The sequence below is a fragment of the Nuphar pumila genome, chromosome 10, assembly GCF_984573655.1.
Source record: "Nuphar pumila chromosome 10, dmNupPumi1.hap1.1, whole genome shotgun sequence".
Taxonomy (NCBI): domain Eukaryota; kingdom Viridiplantae; phylum Streptophyta; class Magnoliopsida; order Nymphaeales; family Nymphaeaceae; genus Nuphar; species Nuphar pumila.
The window spans coordinates 3,134,333-3,151,727 of record NC_143258.1 but is presented as its reverse complement, the minus strand read 5'-3'; the positions used below and the strand labels follow the sequence as shown (position 1 = coordinate 3,151,727).

The 17,395-nt window shown below is 35.9% G+C and overlaps 1 long non-coding RNA gene across 1 annotated transcript; it reads left to right on the top strand.

Annotated features, from left to right (window-relative positions):
- The first annotated feature begins 2,909 nt into the window (after positions 1 to 2,909).
- LOC149823271 (uncharacterized) lies at positions 2,910 to 6,097 on the top strand. The gene is made up of 2 exons (XR_016435165.1): positions 2,910 to 3,041; positions 5,910 to 6,097. It is a non-coding gene; the product is annotated as an uncharacterized LOC149823271 (long non-coding RNA).
- Positions 6,098 to 17,395: the final 11,298 nt, after the last annotated feature.

The window sequence follows — 17,395 nt, the reverse complement described above, 5'->3', positions numbered from 1 at the left end:
TGAAGGCCGCTGTTCTATGGACAATCAGTGACTTCCCTGCATATGGTATGTTATCTGGTTGGAGCACACATGGGAGGTTGGCTTGTCCGTACTGCATGGAGGATTCCAAAGCTTTTAGATTGAGGCATGGAAGGAAGCCTTGCTGGTTTGATTGCCATCGTCGATTTCTACCCAGCGATCATCCATTCCGACGTCAAAAGAATGCATTTACAGCAGGCACAACTGAAATGGAAGGTTCATCCTCAAGATTGTCTGGCATAAAGATTTTAAGAAGATTGCGATACTTTCCAGATGTATTAACAGATGCCCGCAGTCCTACACCCTTCCGTGGATTTGGAAAGGAACACAATTGGACGAAAAAATCTATTTTTTGGGAACTACTGTATTGGCCGACCCTATTGATACGACATAATTTGGATGTGATGCATGTAGAGAAAAATGTGTTTGATAATGTGTTCAATACAGTAATGAATATTAAAGGAAAAACGAAGGATAATCCGAAGGCCCGTATGAATTTAAAATTAATATGTAAAAGACCAGAATTGAAACTCAAAGAGTATAATGGCAAAGTACTGAAACCAAAGGCGAAGTACGTGCTCGGACCTGATCAAATAAAACATGTATGTCAATGGTTGAGACAACTGAGATTTCCAGATGGATATGTCTCTAACATTGCTCGGGCTGTGAAGATTGACGATGGACAGTTATATGGGTTGAAGAGCCATGATTGTCATATCTTTATGCAACGATTGATACCCCTAGCATTCCATGATATGTTAGACAAACCTATATGGGGGGTATTGTCTGAGTTGAGCGGATTTTTCAGAACATTGTGCGCATCGGAGGTCATTGTATCAGATGTAAAGAATCTCGAGGACTCTGTCATCACCACTGTTTGTCTGTTAGAAAAGATATTTACGCCAGCATTTTTCGATGTTATGGAACATTTGATCATACATTTGCCATATGAACTAAGGGTTGGTGGCCCTGTGCAATATCGATGGATGTACCCATTTGAAAGGTATATGTTTTTTTATATTTGTCTCTTTAATGACAGATATTTAAAATTTGAAATGTATATTCTTGTCAGATGCATGTTCGACCTAAAAAAAAAGGTTCGTAATAAAGCAAGAGTAGAAGGCTCTATTTGTGAGGCGTACACTTTAGAAGAGATTTCAAATTTCTCATCTATGTACTTCGAACCTCATATTTCAACACGTTACACATGCCCGCCCCGTAACGATGATGGAGAACAAGTAACTGTAGCTGACAAGCTGTCGATATTTCAACGACTTGGGCATGCATTTGGTAGTTGTCGATCAAGGCTATTGACAGATCGAGAGCAAGATGCAGCACACATCTATATTCTTTTTAATTGCTCAGCGATCGACCCATACATCGAGTAAGTATATGTATATGCAACTCAATTATAAATCCTTTTATGTTCTATATGTGGATACATGACTCGGTAATATAAGTATTTGTGGTTTGCAGACGATTTGATCTAGAGTTGCGAAACGAAGTTTCACATCTCACTGATGCAGAAGTACAAAAAAAAAGTGAAACTAAGTTTATGGAGTGGTTGAAACAGTTGGTAAAGAAGCTAACATAAATTTTGTACTTATAAACAACACTAAGTTACTTAATTGATCGTGATCACAATCATTGTTTATGTTTGTGCGTAGGTTCGCAATGGTGATGTTAAAGATCAAGGAATATGTGATTTAGAAAATGGTCCGACCAAAGTTGTGCAATGCTACAACGGGTATATCGTAAATGGTTATCGATTCCATACAAAAGACTACGGTATAAACAAATCAACGATAAATAGTGGTGTGTGTGTCAAGGGTAGCAGCTACGGTGAAAATGAACATGATTACTACGGTGTTATAGAGAAAATAATGGAGTTGACTTACTTAGGCATGAATAACAGGGTTACAGTATTCAAGTGTCATTGGTTTGATCCAACTGCAACAAGACTCGACAAAGCTTCAGGCATTGTGGAGGTGAATCATAAATCCAGGTTTGGAACATATGAACCATTCATATTAGCCTCGCAAGCTCAACAAGTTTATTATACTTCATATCCGAGTATAAAAAAGTCAGATAGAAATGAATGGTGGGCAGTTTGCAAGGTGAAATCCAAACTATACCCCGAGTATGATCAGTTACAGGAAGACGAGTTAGCTGAAGACAGTGATTACTATCAATCAGATGATGTCTGTGACTTCGCTTATGGTCACGATGTTGCGCATGATATGCATGTCATATCTCCATTGGCTGATGAAACATTCATAGAGGAATGTGATCCAAATGATGTACCAAGTGGATGGGCAAACAATAAAGAAGAAGAAGAAGAAGAAGAAGAAGAAAGTCAAACTAGTGACGAGGAAGAATTCTCAAGCTAGTGAGCAAAATCTTATACTACAAACCTCTATTTAAATGCATTGTAATACTTGATGTGAGTTGTATTGCAATACTTGGTGTGAATGATTAAAAGTTTTATTTCAATGTATTGTAATACTTGATACGAATGATTCGAATGCATTGTAATACTTGATGTGAATGATTTCAATTATCTGAATGTATTATAATTTATGCAATTAACGAATGATTTGAATTAGTGCAATACTTGATGTCAATGATTTGAATTATTTGAATGCATTGCAATGCTTGATGTGAATGACTTGAATGCATTGTAATACTTGATGTGAATTATTTGAATGTATTGTATGACATATGTTATTTGTTAGAATATGGTTCGTGGAGGTTATAGTGGTCGCTCATCCAGTAGTAGCCAGGCTCAACCTTCATCTTCACGGGCTCCTGTGATAGGTATATCATATAACTAATTAGATGCTTGATTAGTTCAAATGCACATTCTGAGAACTTGGTGTGTATTTTTTTACAGATGATGTTGCGCCTGTACACGACCCACCTACACCAGTTGATCGCACAAGTCAACAGCCAACACAGGAAACAGGGTCTTCTCAGGCTGGCACAAGAAGACTCATTCGAATAGTGTATATCGATAATCGACCGTAAGTATTTTGTTTTCAATTATTGCATATCTTTTAAATATTTTATATTGATATTTACTGTGTAACAATTCATGTGCAGCACGAGGTTTGAGCCACAAGAAGTAGTACGGAAGATTAAGAATTCACTTCTTCAACATCTACCAGGACCAGTTGCTCAATGGAAATAGTACCCAAAGGAGGTGTTAGACAGATTGTGGTCCTCATTTATGGTATACAGTTGTTCCTCATAGTTAATGTGTTTTATATTTAATTTATTTAAGCAATGTCTACTAACTTTCTGAAAATATTTGTAGGCTTCGAATCGCTTTGCAACTACGGTGGAAGAAAATGATGCAAGGAAGGTGTGGCAGAAGGTGGCTGCCAATCGATTTGCAGACATGCTGCACACTATGAAGACTGCAGCAAAAAAAGCATCTGGCGTAGTAGATGATCCATTACTGTGGAAGGGCCATGGTCCTATTACTATCAGGAGAGATTACTGGGATGAAATGTGCGATATGTGGGCGGGAGATGCATTTAAAAATTGCTCTACGAAGGCTTCACAAAATCGATCGAAGATGCCCGAAGCCCATCTACACATAGGTGGATCTAAGACATTTGGGAGCCACCTAAAGAAAATGGTAACTCATCAATATATAATATTAATTTTATAAGTATTGTTGCAAATTTGTGTACTAAATCTTTTGTCATTTAACTTCGCAGGAAGCAGAAAAAGGAGGCAGTGTACCATATAAGGATGTGTTTGTAGAAACACATAAACGGAAGACCACGGGAGTCTTCATATCAGAGAAGGCGAGAACGACAACGGTATGTATTAATTCTATTAATAATCATTGCAATATATATGCAAGTCATCATAATGTTATCATTAATTATTAATGAATACTTTAAACATTATTTTGTAGGAGGCATATGAGCAACAGATGGTAGAGCGATATGGCGAAGACGCTACTCAGCATCCATCATTTGATCCTACAGCATGGGTGACTGCAGCAGGTGAACCCAAAAAAGGTCGCGTGTTCGGGTTTGGGAGTAATATGAACACTTCACCAGTTATTGGTTCTTCTAGTTACGGCTCACCGACTTCTTGCGCCGACATAAGCTCCAAGCAGCCGACTATTCTTTCCGGTGATGATGTACGCGAGATCATTAATGAATCACTGAATAACTACTTCCAATACACCGTCGCCCCCTTTCTCCGAAATGAGATCAAGGCCGCTGTTCAGGATAGGAGATCTTCGATTCCAGGTCCCTCTCAGGTATAATCACATATATAGTTTTTTTGACTGTCTTAAAGCACATCTGAGCATGGTAGAATCACATATAGAGTTTTTCTAGATGCCTTAGAACACATATGAACATGCTATAATCACATATTCAATTTTTTTACTGCCTTAGCACACATATGAGCATGATAGAATCACATATAAAGTTGTTTTGCCTGCCTTAGAGCACATATGAGCATGCTATATTCACATATTCAATTTTTTTACTGCCTTAGCACACATACGAGCATGATCGAATCACATATATAGTTTTTTGCCTGCCTTAAAGCACATCTGAGCATGGTAGAATCACATATAGAGTTTTTTTATATGCCTTAGAACACATATTTAGTTTTTTATTGCATTAGAACACATAAGCATGCTATAATCACATATTCAGTTTTTTTACTGCCTAAGAACACATATGAGCATATTATAATCACATATTCTGATTTTTGACTGCCTTAGCACACATATGAGCATGCTATAATAACATATAGAGTTTTTTAACTGCCTTAGAACACATATGAACATGTTATATATCATTTATGATAGAATCACATATAAAATTTTTGGTTTTGCCTGCCTTAGAGCACATATGAGCATGCTATATTCACATATTCAATTTTTTTACTGCCTTAGCACACATACGAGCATGATCGAATCACATATATAGTTTTTTGCTTGCCTTAAAGCACATCTGAGCATGGTAGAATCACATATAAAGTTTTTTTATATGCCTTAGAACACATATGAACATGCTATAATCACATATTCAATTTTTTTACTGCCTTAGCACAAATATGAGCATGATAGAATCACATATAAAGTTGCTTTGCCTGCCTTAGAGCACATATGAGCATGCTATATTCACATATTCAATTTTTTTACTGCCTTAGCACACATACGAGCATGATCGAATCACATATATAGTTTTTTGCCTGCCTTAAAGCACATCTGAGCATGGTAGAATCACATATAGAGTTTTTTTATATGCCTTAGAACACATATTTAGTTTTTTATTGCATTAGAACACATAAGCATGCTATAATCACATATTCAGTTTTTTTACTGCCTAAGAACACATATGAGCATATTATAATCACATATTCTGATTTTTGACTGCCTTAGCACACATATGAGCATGCTATAATAACATATAGAGTTTTTTAACTGCCTTAGAACACATATGAACATGTTATATATCATTTATGATAGAATCACATATAAAATTTTTGGCTTTGCCTGCCTTAGAGCACATATGAGCATGCTATATTCACATATTCAATTTTTTTACTACCTTAGCACACATACGAGCATGATCGAATCACATATATAGTTTTTTGCTTGCCTTAAAGCACATCTGAGCATGGTAGAATCACATATAAAGTTTTTTTATATGCCTTAGAACACATATGAACATGCTATAATCACATATTCAATTTTTTGCCTGCCTTAGCACACATATGAGCATGATAGAATCACATATAGAGTTTTTTTATTGCCTTAGATCACACATGAGCACATGATAGAATCACATATAGTGTGTAATTTATTTCATTATATTTTGTTTATCAATACTGACTGTTCTTTTCTTGTGTAGGCTGCTAGCGATAATCAGGGTAGTGGAGCTGAAGGGACAGATAAAGACAATGAACAAGAAGACGCACAAAATCTTGGCGATGATTAGAGGACTGTGTTGAAGAAGTTCTATTTTTTTTATTTTTCCTAATTGTAATTGTTGAATTGTAAATAATTAAACTTCTTAGTTTTAAGGTGGAACGATTAATTATTATAGATACTTGTTATATGAATTTTTTTGTGTGGTTTGTTTTTTATTTACAAGAAATATAAATTGTACAGGAAATATAAATTGTACAGTTCTTGGTAATTAATTTTTAAATAATTTTTTTTGATTTTTTTTCGTTTTTGCGACGGATTAGCGACGGAATTATTCCGTCGCCAGTTAGCGTCGAAATATTCGCGACGTAAGCATACTGTCGCCACGTTGTCGCTAATCCGTCGCTAACATGGTTAGCGACGAAATGTGGTCGTCGCTAATCTACTGCTTTGTTGTAGTGTTTAGATCAGGTCATTTGTCACATGATTTAAGAGCTGGTTCTTATAAAACCAAGTATGTTGATCACATCAGGACTATCAGATTTAAATGAAAAGAATAAAAAAAAAATCATCAAATACTCAGCTCATACAATAGTTCTCACATTATATATATATATATATATATAGAGAGAGAGAGAGAGAGAGTAATGTGTTCCTTAAGCCCCTTCTTTCGTTAGGTCTCGCTAGGCCCCTTCAAAAATCATAGTTTTAAGTTTTTTTTTTCACACGCCTAACCCCCCAGATGTGATCTATAGGTTTGGTTTAGTGGGAACCAACTTTTGGATCGCCAAAATCTGGCCTGTATACAGGTTTTTCCAGTGATCCAAAATCAATGGCTATGAAGGTACCAATTTTTCATAGCTCATAAAAACATGTATTTTCGTTGAAAAAACATGATCCAAGAGTCGATTCTAACTAAATCGATCATGCTAAACACATCTAATAGTTCAGATCTATCATAAAACTTTTAAAACCTACAGGGCAGAACAAGAAATGGGGCCTAATATATTGAGTTCTCATATAGAGATATATATGTGTGTGAGAAACTCGTAACTTGAATTAAATGTTGGATGTCGAAAGCACGTCCAATGTTGATCTCAGACGACCGCCACTAATTGTCTGAGTGAAAAAATGACAATTAGTGGTGGTTGACCGCTGCTAATTGTCATGTTTCAATTAAAAAAAAACGTCATTGATCTGCCAGTGATCAACGATAGATATTTGTTTGATAACATTGGACAATTTGCTCGTCTACTGTTATATACCCATAAAAGTGGACGGGCTTATTATCAAAGGATGCTTGTTAGTTGATTTTCAACAAATTAGGATCATTAGTGATGGTCACGGTGCTAATGACCTGTGCAAAAAAACAAGAATTAATGACGGTCATGAAACAGGTTAAAAAAAGTAACCATTGTTCCGTGTGGGATTAGTGGTAGAGAAGCGTTCAACAACAATGAACACTATGCATCCACTGTTAATATATATATATATATATATATATATATATATATATATATATATATATATATATATATATATATATAGATAGATAGATAGATATAGAGAGAGAGAGAGAGTAGGTACCTAGCAAAGTTAGGAACTTACCATGAGTGAATGAGGGTTTTCGGGGAATTTTTCATAAATTTGACCCTGCAGATGTGTTAGACATGATCGATTTGCTAGAAAATGACACTTAGATCATGTTTTTCAATGAATATGCAATTTTTTTTAGCTTGAATTTTTATATAAATTATAAATTATTGATTTTAAAACCTTATAAAAGCCTACCCACATGTCAATCTAAAAGTCCATTCCTATTAAATCAATCATGTACAACACATCTGTATGGTTAGATTTGAGGGAAAAAACAAGTGAAACAACACATTGGTTTTGTGCAATGTGATTCTTTCTGATCCAATTTCCTATATGAGATGTTCGATGAGGTGGAATATAAAAGATAATCTTTGGATGATTTCACACGATACTTCCATTCCAAATATGGTCTGTCGGGCCCACCTTCGGAATGGGTTCCCGGAAGCCTTGTCGTGCTAGCAGGAATTCATATCTCATAATTTTGCCTCCGATGGATGCAGATGTGGATTATATTTTAGTTTCGAAACTTGTTTCAATTTATCTCTCAAAAATAAAAATAAAAATAAAAACAACAATAAATAATCAATTGTATACAATATGACCAGAGGCTGAGCCATGTTAAGTAGAGAGTAAGGGCAGTGCCCACCCTGTCCAGCAAAAGAGTAAGGGCAGTGCCCACCCCAACCGGATCAGGGTGCACATTGATGCCTCTCTCTCTCTCTCTCTCTCTCTCTCTCTCTCTCTCTCTCTCTGCGGCCCCATTGTGTTCCCCTCCTTGCCACAACCCCATAACCATCTAGCCCAAGCCCCCTCTCTCTCTCTATTCAACGGATTTGCCCTTCGTGTGACCTGGGTTGTGGGTTTGTAGTCCCCTCTCCGTGGCTATGCCCCTACTCGTGAGGACACAACCCAATAGTTGAGCCCTCACGCAGCCACTCTTTCTCTCTTTATCTCTTTATTAGCTCCCACAATCCCACCTGTGGCAGTGGCTCTCTTTTCGCAGCTTTGCCCCTACTACCCCACAATCGGCCCCCCACCTCTCTCTCTCTCTCTCTCTCTCTCTCTCTCTCTCTCTATATATATATATATATATATATATATATATATATATATATATATATATCAACCTTATGAGTTTCTATATAGCGCCCTCCCCCTATGGCCCAACCATCTAGCGCACCACGCATGCCACTATTGTAGCGTGCACCTCTCTCTTGTATTTAGTGCATAAATGTCTAATTGATGATGTAAGAAATAGGGTTTCAAATATAATTTATGTTTAGAGATTTTTTTGTGTTTTTTTTTCACAATTAGCATTTAGGCATTTGATGAGATGAAAATTAATTTTAAAATTTTTTAAATCAACATTGTACATGATCCACATGCCTGGTTTTAGTTAAAAATTTGAGGGTTTTGATATTTTTTGTTTCAATTGGTTTAAGTATGAAAACTATGAATGGTGTTTGCTAGGATTGATGCTTTTATTTAGTTTTTTTTTAATAGCGTGAATATTTAATTAGATTTTAGAGTTTTTTCTTTTTTTGAATAACATTTAGAGTTTTATTTTATTTTTAAATAAGATAAATATTTAATTTAGATGTTTTTTGTTTTTTAAATAGCATTAAGCATGATTCTACGCGCTTGAATATCATATAAGTGCATAATTGATTATATGAAAATTATTGCTTCGACTAGCATTCAGATTTAAAACTTTTTGTGTTTTTTTAATTAGCATTTAGGTTTTTAATGAGATAAATATTAATTAGTTACTTCTCTAGTTTTTAATCAACATTATACATGTTCTACATGCTTGATTTTAGTTAGAAAGTTGGGGGTTTGTTATTTTTTTGTTCCAATTAGTTTATGTATAAAAACTATGATTGATGTTTGTTAGGATTGAAGTTTTTATTTAGTTTTTTTTAAAATAGCATGAATATTTAATTAGGTTTTAGTGCATTTTGTATTTTTGAATAGCATTAAGATTTTATTTTATTTTATTTTGTAAATAAGATAAGTATTTAATTTAGGTAGTTTTATAGTTTTTAATTAACATTAAACATACATCTACGTGTTTTGTATTTGCTAGTATAGAGTTTTTTTTTTGTTTTTTTAAATAGCATGAGCATTTAATTAGGTTTTAGAGTTTTTATATTTTTTAACAGAATTTAGATTTTTTATTTTGTTTTTAAATAAGATAAATTTTAAATTTAGGTAATTTTATATTTTTAATTAACATTAAACATGATTATGTATACTTGAATATTATAAAGCTTAATTAATGATGTAAGAACTAGGGTTTCAAATTTGTATTTGTTTAAATGACATGATTTTGGATTATGCTTTTAGGGTATCATGTATTTTTTTTTAATTCTTGATTTTGGTTAGAACTTATTTTAATAAAATTTAAGTTTTTTTTCCAATTAGCATAGATAAAAAATTTAGTTTTTTTTTCAATTAGTATGCATTTGTTTTTTTGTTTCAATTAGCATAAAAGTTACTTAATATGTATTATGTTCTTCTTTGTTTTGAGTGGCTTATTCTTTTTTAATTATTTATAAATCATTTATGATGTCTTTTGTAGATTTTTTGGTAGATTAACTAATTAAAGTTTTGTTTATTTGCAGGATATTTATGTTTCTTTGTCATACCTTGTTCAATGCATTTCAAGATCGAAGCTTGAGCTTAATCACTCACAGCTCATGGAATGTATTTTTTTTAATGAATGAGTTTGTGTTTGAATGATATATGTTTGTGTTTGAACTTTGAATGTTTAAAGAAATATATGAGAAGAGAATAAATTTATATTTTTGAATGAATTGATGGGCAGGTTATGAAGTTACATTTTTTAATATTTGATGGGCAGGTTAAAATATGTTTGAATATATTTACATTTGTCTTTAAACATTAGAAGAAATTTATTATTTGTATTTGAATGGTATATATTTGTGTTTGAACGAATGTTTGAAAGAATTTATGAGCAGTGAATAAATTTATATTATGTTAGAATGTTTTTGAATGAATTTATGTTTGTGTTTAAATGTTAGTAGAAGGAATTTATGTTTATGATTGAATGATATAAGTTTGTTTTTGAACTTTGATTGTTTAAAGGAATTTATGAGCAAGAAATAAATTTATAATTTTAAATGAATTGATGAACAGATTATAAAGTTATATGTTTGAATATTTAATGGGCAAGTTAAAATATCTTATGGGTATATTAAATTGGTCCAAGTCAAAGTGGGTTCGAGTCTTGTCTGGTACGGGTTCATATCTTATGACTTCGACACAAGTGTTTTATTCCTCCAGGTAAGGTAGGAAACAGCTGAGTTTGAGCAACACGCTTACTATAATACTTATTCAAGCTTGGCTGGAGCTCAAGCTCGAGCAGCCTCTGTTCAAGCTCATCTTGGGTCAAGCTTAAAGTTGCTCGTCTCGGGTCGAGCCCAGCTGATGTAACAAAAAAAATCGAATTGAGTTGTGGAGAAGGCAGGATTCATGACCCACCACCTCTTACCTGCATGGCAAACTTTTTTTTTTTTTTTTTTGCCCTATACTCAACATATGCTAACCCTAAACCCTTATAAAATTAATCATTATATGAGTCAAGTTTAAACAGGCTAATCAAACTTAAACATGCTCAAATGTATGGTCAAGCTACACGTAACAAGCCTGAGCTCTTGCTTAAGCTTGGCTCATTTACTTTATTGAACGAGTCCGAGCTGGGCTTAAATGAGCCGAGCCAAGCTAAACTTTTCATATATTCAACATATGCTAGCCCTAAACCCTTGTATAATTAATAATTATATTAGTCAAGTTTAATCAGGCTAATCGTGCTTAAACGCTCAAGCTTCGTTTGTTTACATGTAACGAGCCTGAGCTCTTGCACGTGCTTGACTCATTTACTTAATTGAACGAGTTTGAGCTGGGCTTAAACGAGCTAAGCCAAGCCAAGCCAAGCCAAGCCAAGCCAAGCTTGAGCTAGTGCAGCCTTACCTCCAGCTATAGGTTCTGCTAGGTTTGGATCTGGGCCTTGGAATGCTTGATTCTGGTTTTGGTACATCCAAGAGTTGCACGCTTGGCATGATAACCTTGGTTTCAATCATTTGGATTCAGATAGAAAAGGGTAGCCCAAATCCATATACGATTGACATAAAATAGCTTAATTGGATACATATTTACATATAATCAGGTTCAATTATCTATTGGGTTTGGATTCGGATAGGACTCAGATTCAGATTTGGATGTAACTCCAAACTGAGTCCGGATGGTATTGTTAATTGGACACCCTTTTCTTTACAAATCTGACTAAACGTGTTTGGATTGATCAGATATCCAAACCATTGACATTCTTGATAAGTTGAGGAGAAAAATAAATCACTAATTATGTGGATGGTTTTGTGTAGGGATGTACAACTCGCCAAGCTAGCTTGGGTGGGCTCGGGCTCGAATCGTTTAAGCTTGGCTCGAACTCGTTTAAAAAATAAATGAGCTGAGCTTGAAAAAGGTTTCAGGCTCGGAACACATAAATGAGCCGAGCTTGAATAAGGTTTCAGGCTCTGAATACATAAACGAGCCAAGCTTGAACCGGCAATCCAGCTCGATAAGGCTTAGTTAGTATAGTTATATAAAAAAATTAGATTTATATATCTATATATTTTGTTCACATTCTTAACGCAAAGATGTGAATTCAAATCTCACTGTTTGGATCTCTTTCAAATTAACATTTTACACAAGTTAAAAAAAATAAAAATATTTTTAAATTAAAGGTTTTTAGCTCGGAACGAACTGAGCCATGCTTGAGCTCGACTCGAGCCAATCCTGAACCTGGAACAACTTGTTTTCCTTCATGAGCAGAGCCAGCCCAAGCTCGGCTTGAACTCAGCTTGTGTGCATCCCTAGTTTTGGGTTAGATATCCAATGGCTTGTTGTTTATACAGATAATTAATGGATCTCGTTTTGGGTTTTCAATTCCAAAATAAATTACGATCCATATGCAATTTACTTATGAAGTCTAAGGGTAAACAGAAAACAGACTTAAGGAGTTTCCCCATCCTAGACCAGATCCAAACCATTTTTAAAATCCCAAACCATTAGATTGGATATGGTAAACATATTTCAAAACTGAACTCAAACCGTTTCATCCCCAGTGTTCAGATTCGTACAAGGCCCTAATATTAGGACAATCTGGCACATAACTAACAATAGAACCACCTTGACAAGAGTTTGGACCTTAACTTTCGAGTTCTGATGAGATCCGGTACAACATCCGGCCCAATTAGGGGTGGCAATCGTGTCGGGTTGGCGGGTCAGCATACCTCAACCCGAACCCGACCCGTTTATTAAACGGGTCGGCTGTGGCAAACACGAACCCGACCCATTTAATAAACGGGTAACCCGACACGACCCGCCAACCCATTTAATAAATGGGTTGGGTAAACGGGTTCTCAGGTTCTCGGGTCAGGTTGGCGGGTTGGCGGGTTGGCGGGTCGGGTTGGCAGGTGGGTTGGCGGGTTGACCCACCCGCCTAACCCGTTTATTAAACGGATCAGCCGGGTTGGCGGGTTGGCATACCCCGAACCCGACCTGTTTAATAAACGGGTTACGCGGGTCGACCCGTTTATTAAACGGGTTGGCTTAAGCCCAACCCGAACCCGCCTAAGAGGCGGGTCGGGTTGGCGGGTTGTGTCAGGTTTTGCCACCCCTACGCCCAATAGTCAACAAGACCTAAATCTCATGCCCAATATCATCATTGATACGTGAGACTTAAATATGCAAAAAGGGTCGCTAAAAGCTGAAATACATTTATCTATTCAAAACAAGGAATCAATCACATGAAAGAATGAATAAACTTGGAAAACCATATGCATCTAATAATCTGCAATTTGCAAAGAGGACTGAAGGAGCAAATTGTATTTTTAATCATCATGGGTTATGACCTCCATGAAAGATTCAAAATGAAAAATAAACATGGTTGTATATTTCATATTCCAAAAAAAAGAATACTTGAAATGGGACATGAATGTCTTTAAGATGCCATGCATTCATAGAGATATTTGCAGAGCAATTTTCGATAATCTGTTTTGCAAAAAATTCAACAAATCAATGGTTTGGTGTTTATGTCTGGTTTTTGCATTATATGTATAAAACTAAAAAAATAAAAAAAATGAGTTTTTTTTTCTCTGAAACCAGAGTCTCACACAGGTCATGTAAAATGCAGGATTTTGCAGAAAATCTGAATCTAAAACTATTGTGGTCCTTATTTGATTGTTTTAAAGAAAGTATAGTATATATCTAAAATTTTAGAAAAGTGAGGCTCATTTTTTAAATTAAGGTTAAAATGATTGACTCTTAAAGTAAAATCTTGCGAGATTTATGAAAATATCGTGAGAAATTACTTGAAAGTTAAAAATGATAATTTCTTGCGAGTTTTCATCAAAAACATAAATATTGTGGTTTAAATGAAATATTTATGTTTTTCAGTTATTTATCATGAAAAACCCGTGTGGGTTTTATTTTTAAATGATTTTTTAAATTTTATTATTACAAATATTTTATATAATTTTAATTTATTTTTTATTGACAAGATTTTGCTGAAAAACTGAGATTTAAACAAAAAAATCAAATTCTTGCAAATTTTGGCCGTTTTTTAAACTTTTGTCACTATGATTGCAACATCGTACATTTTGCCAAATGCTGACGCCCTTAGGCTGTGTTTGGAAGCTGGGAGTACCAAGGAGTGTGCGTTTGGAAATTGGGAAAACTATCAATTCCAGGAATTGACAGCTACCACTCTAGCCCAGTCAAGTTCTATTATATTTGAATTTAGAAAATATATTTTCTTTCTTAATGTGCCAACTCAAGCTTTTCATGACTTCAACTCCCCACAAGAATAAGATGAGTTTGAACATCCTCTGTTTGGTTAGTTTGGCTCGTTTACCAACCCTATTCACCAAGTTTGACCAAATTAAAAAAAAAATACTCAACTTCAATCTTAGCTGCCAAGTAGGGGTGGCAATCGGGTCGGGTTGGCGGGTTGGCGTGTCAGCATACCTCAACCCGAACCGACCCGTTTATTAAACGGGTCGGCTGTGGCAAACACGAACCCGACCCATTTAATAAACGGGTAACCCGACACGACCCGCCAACCCATTTAATAAATGGGTTGGGTCGGGTAAACGGGTTTTCAGGTTCGCGAGTCAGGTTGGCGGGTCGGGTTGGCAGGTTGACGGATCGGGTTGGCAGGTATGCAGGTTGGCGGGTCGGGTTGGCGGGTCGGGTTGACGTGTTGACTGGTCGGGCGGGTCGGGTTGGCATACCCCCAACCCGAACCCGATCTGTTTAATAAACGGGTTACACGGGTCGACCCGTTTATTAAACGGGTTGGCTTAAGCCCAACCCGAACCCGCCTAAGAGGCGGGTTGGCGGGTCGTGTCAGAAATTGCCACCCCTACTGCCAAGTGCCATCTCTCAAACCAAGCCTTAAATAAGTCTTAGATTTAGGTGGGATTTATTGTTTATTGTGGGAACCTAAATCCCACATTCAACTTTTCATCTCCCATTTCAAGTGTTATAACAAGAGTCTTGGGCCTAGATTACACCAAATTTAATGTTTTGACTGTGGGCTTGTTATAGCATTTGGTGTAATCTACTCCATTTCCACAAAGTATAGCATTTGGTAACTAGGGATGGCAGTGGGGCGGGGCGGGGACAAGGTCTCCACCCCCGCCCCGCCTCAAGATTAGAACCTCCATCCCCGGCGGGGATGGATTTTAACCTCCACCCCTGCCTTCATCCTGGTTTCATGTCCTCCATCCCCGGTTAAAACGTGAATGAGGCGGGGAAAAGTGGCAGGGATGGGGTGGGAAAAAGGGTACGTCCATCCCCGCCTCCATCCCCGAATGGGAAAGGATTTTAACCTTCGTCCCCGCCTCCATCCCCATTTCATACCCTTCATCCCCGGTCCAAATGGGGCGAGGCGGGGCGGGGCTCCACTTTCCGCGGTCCACTGCCATCCCTATTGGTAACCGTCTTGGCTTAGAAATACAAAATGTTTTGAATTTCTTGTGATTTATCCAATTTTCATGGCCTAAATAAGTTCAATATCTGTGATATTTGTGTACTATTATTTGGATTCTTTTTATAATATGACAAAGTTCCACAAGTTATTTGCCAAAAAAAAAAGTGATCAACTAAAGGCAGTGCTTGGATACCCTCACCACCCACAAAAGTGGGATAAGAGAAAAGATTGGCTTATCCTCACTTCCCCTTTCCTGGATAAGTAGGTACTCAAACACCCCTCAAAGGTATGTTTCGTTCCCTCTAGAAATGCAAATTTAATTGTACTTTTTTCATTTTCCCTAATTCCCACTTTTCCTTGATAAGTAGGTTACTCAAACACCCCTTAAAGGCATGTTTGGTTTCCTCTAGAAATGCAGATTTAATTGTGCTTTTTTTTATTTTTCCTAGTTCCCACTTCTATTGTGCTATGAAAACCAATATGATGCTCCAAAGGTCCAAACCTTTCTTTAATTTTGGTGTTCTATTACTATCTACACGACAAAACTATTAAAATTAAGAAACATTCAAAATCATACTCATAAAGGGTCATGTGGAAATATTAAAATTAAGAAAGATACAAAATCATACTCATAAAGGGTCATGTGGTGGCTTCTTGTCCGCGGGACGACCCTGAATGGCGTGTCCTTGTGATTAGGGTTGGTAAATGAGTTGAACAATCCGAGCTTGAAGTGTTCAAGCTTGGCTCATTCTTGTGGCGAGCCAATCCGAGTTTGAACTTATAATGAGCCCGAGTTAAACGAGCCAAGTTCGAGGTGGCTTGTACATAGAAAAAATGCATTAAGATTACAAAATAATATATGTAAAATTGATTTTTTAATAGTTAATGAGCTTGTAAAAATCAAACCGAACCAAGTACTTATTGTTCATATTGAGCTTGTCAAGCCTATTTTACGAGTTTGAACGAACTTTTTACGAGCCTAACATGAGCTGAGCCACGAGCGCAGCTCGGCTTGTTTCACAATCCTACTTGTGATATAGCCTATCATTGTCTGGTGTCTCAAAAATCTATAAAAAAGAACAGTTTTTTGGGTAATCGCAAACTTAAAAACTCTAATTTAACATTGAAGTTTAGCATCATAGTTCATGAACTTGTCACATGGCAAATGTACTTAATGTGTTGTATGGTCCCAACAAGTATGACCAAGTTCATGAACTCCAACATGACATATCAGCAAATCCTGGTTGATGAAACACAACAACATAACCAAGTTTGTGAACACATAGAAACATAAGTTTGAATTTCTGCTCAAGCTTCTAACCAATGTAGTGTGTATCGGCCGATACGCATCATATTGCACAGAAAATCGCTATGCTGCAGACCTGAATTAGTTATTTTTTAATAAATGTAAAAATTACCAAAAAATAAAATTTAATATTATTTTACAATTATTTTAATAGTTTTAACACGATGTCACATTATGATCGACACACAATTATTATTATTATTATTGGGCCGATATAAAACAATTCACTTGAATATCGGTATCGGCCGATACAACTGAATCGGTGGCCAAATGATTAAGGGTCGATACCGATACTGACAACCTAAGCAATGTTATCAGTATCGATAACTGTATCGGCCGATATGCATCGTATCGCAGAATATTGATACGCTTTCACTCCTGAATCGGCTATTTTTAAATAAATACAAAAAATACTAAAAACTAATTTTTATTTTAATATTATTTTAATGGTTTCAACATGTGTCACGTTGTGATTGATACATAATCTTGTTTTATTATTTTATGGCCGATACAGAACGATTCACTTGAGTATCGGTATCGGCGGTGGCCC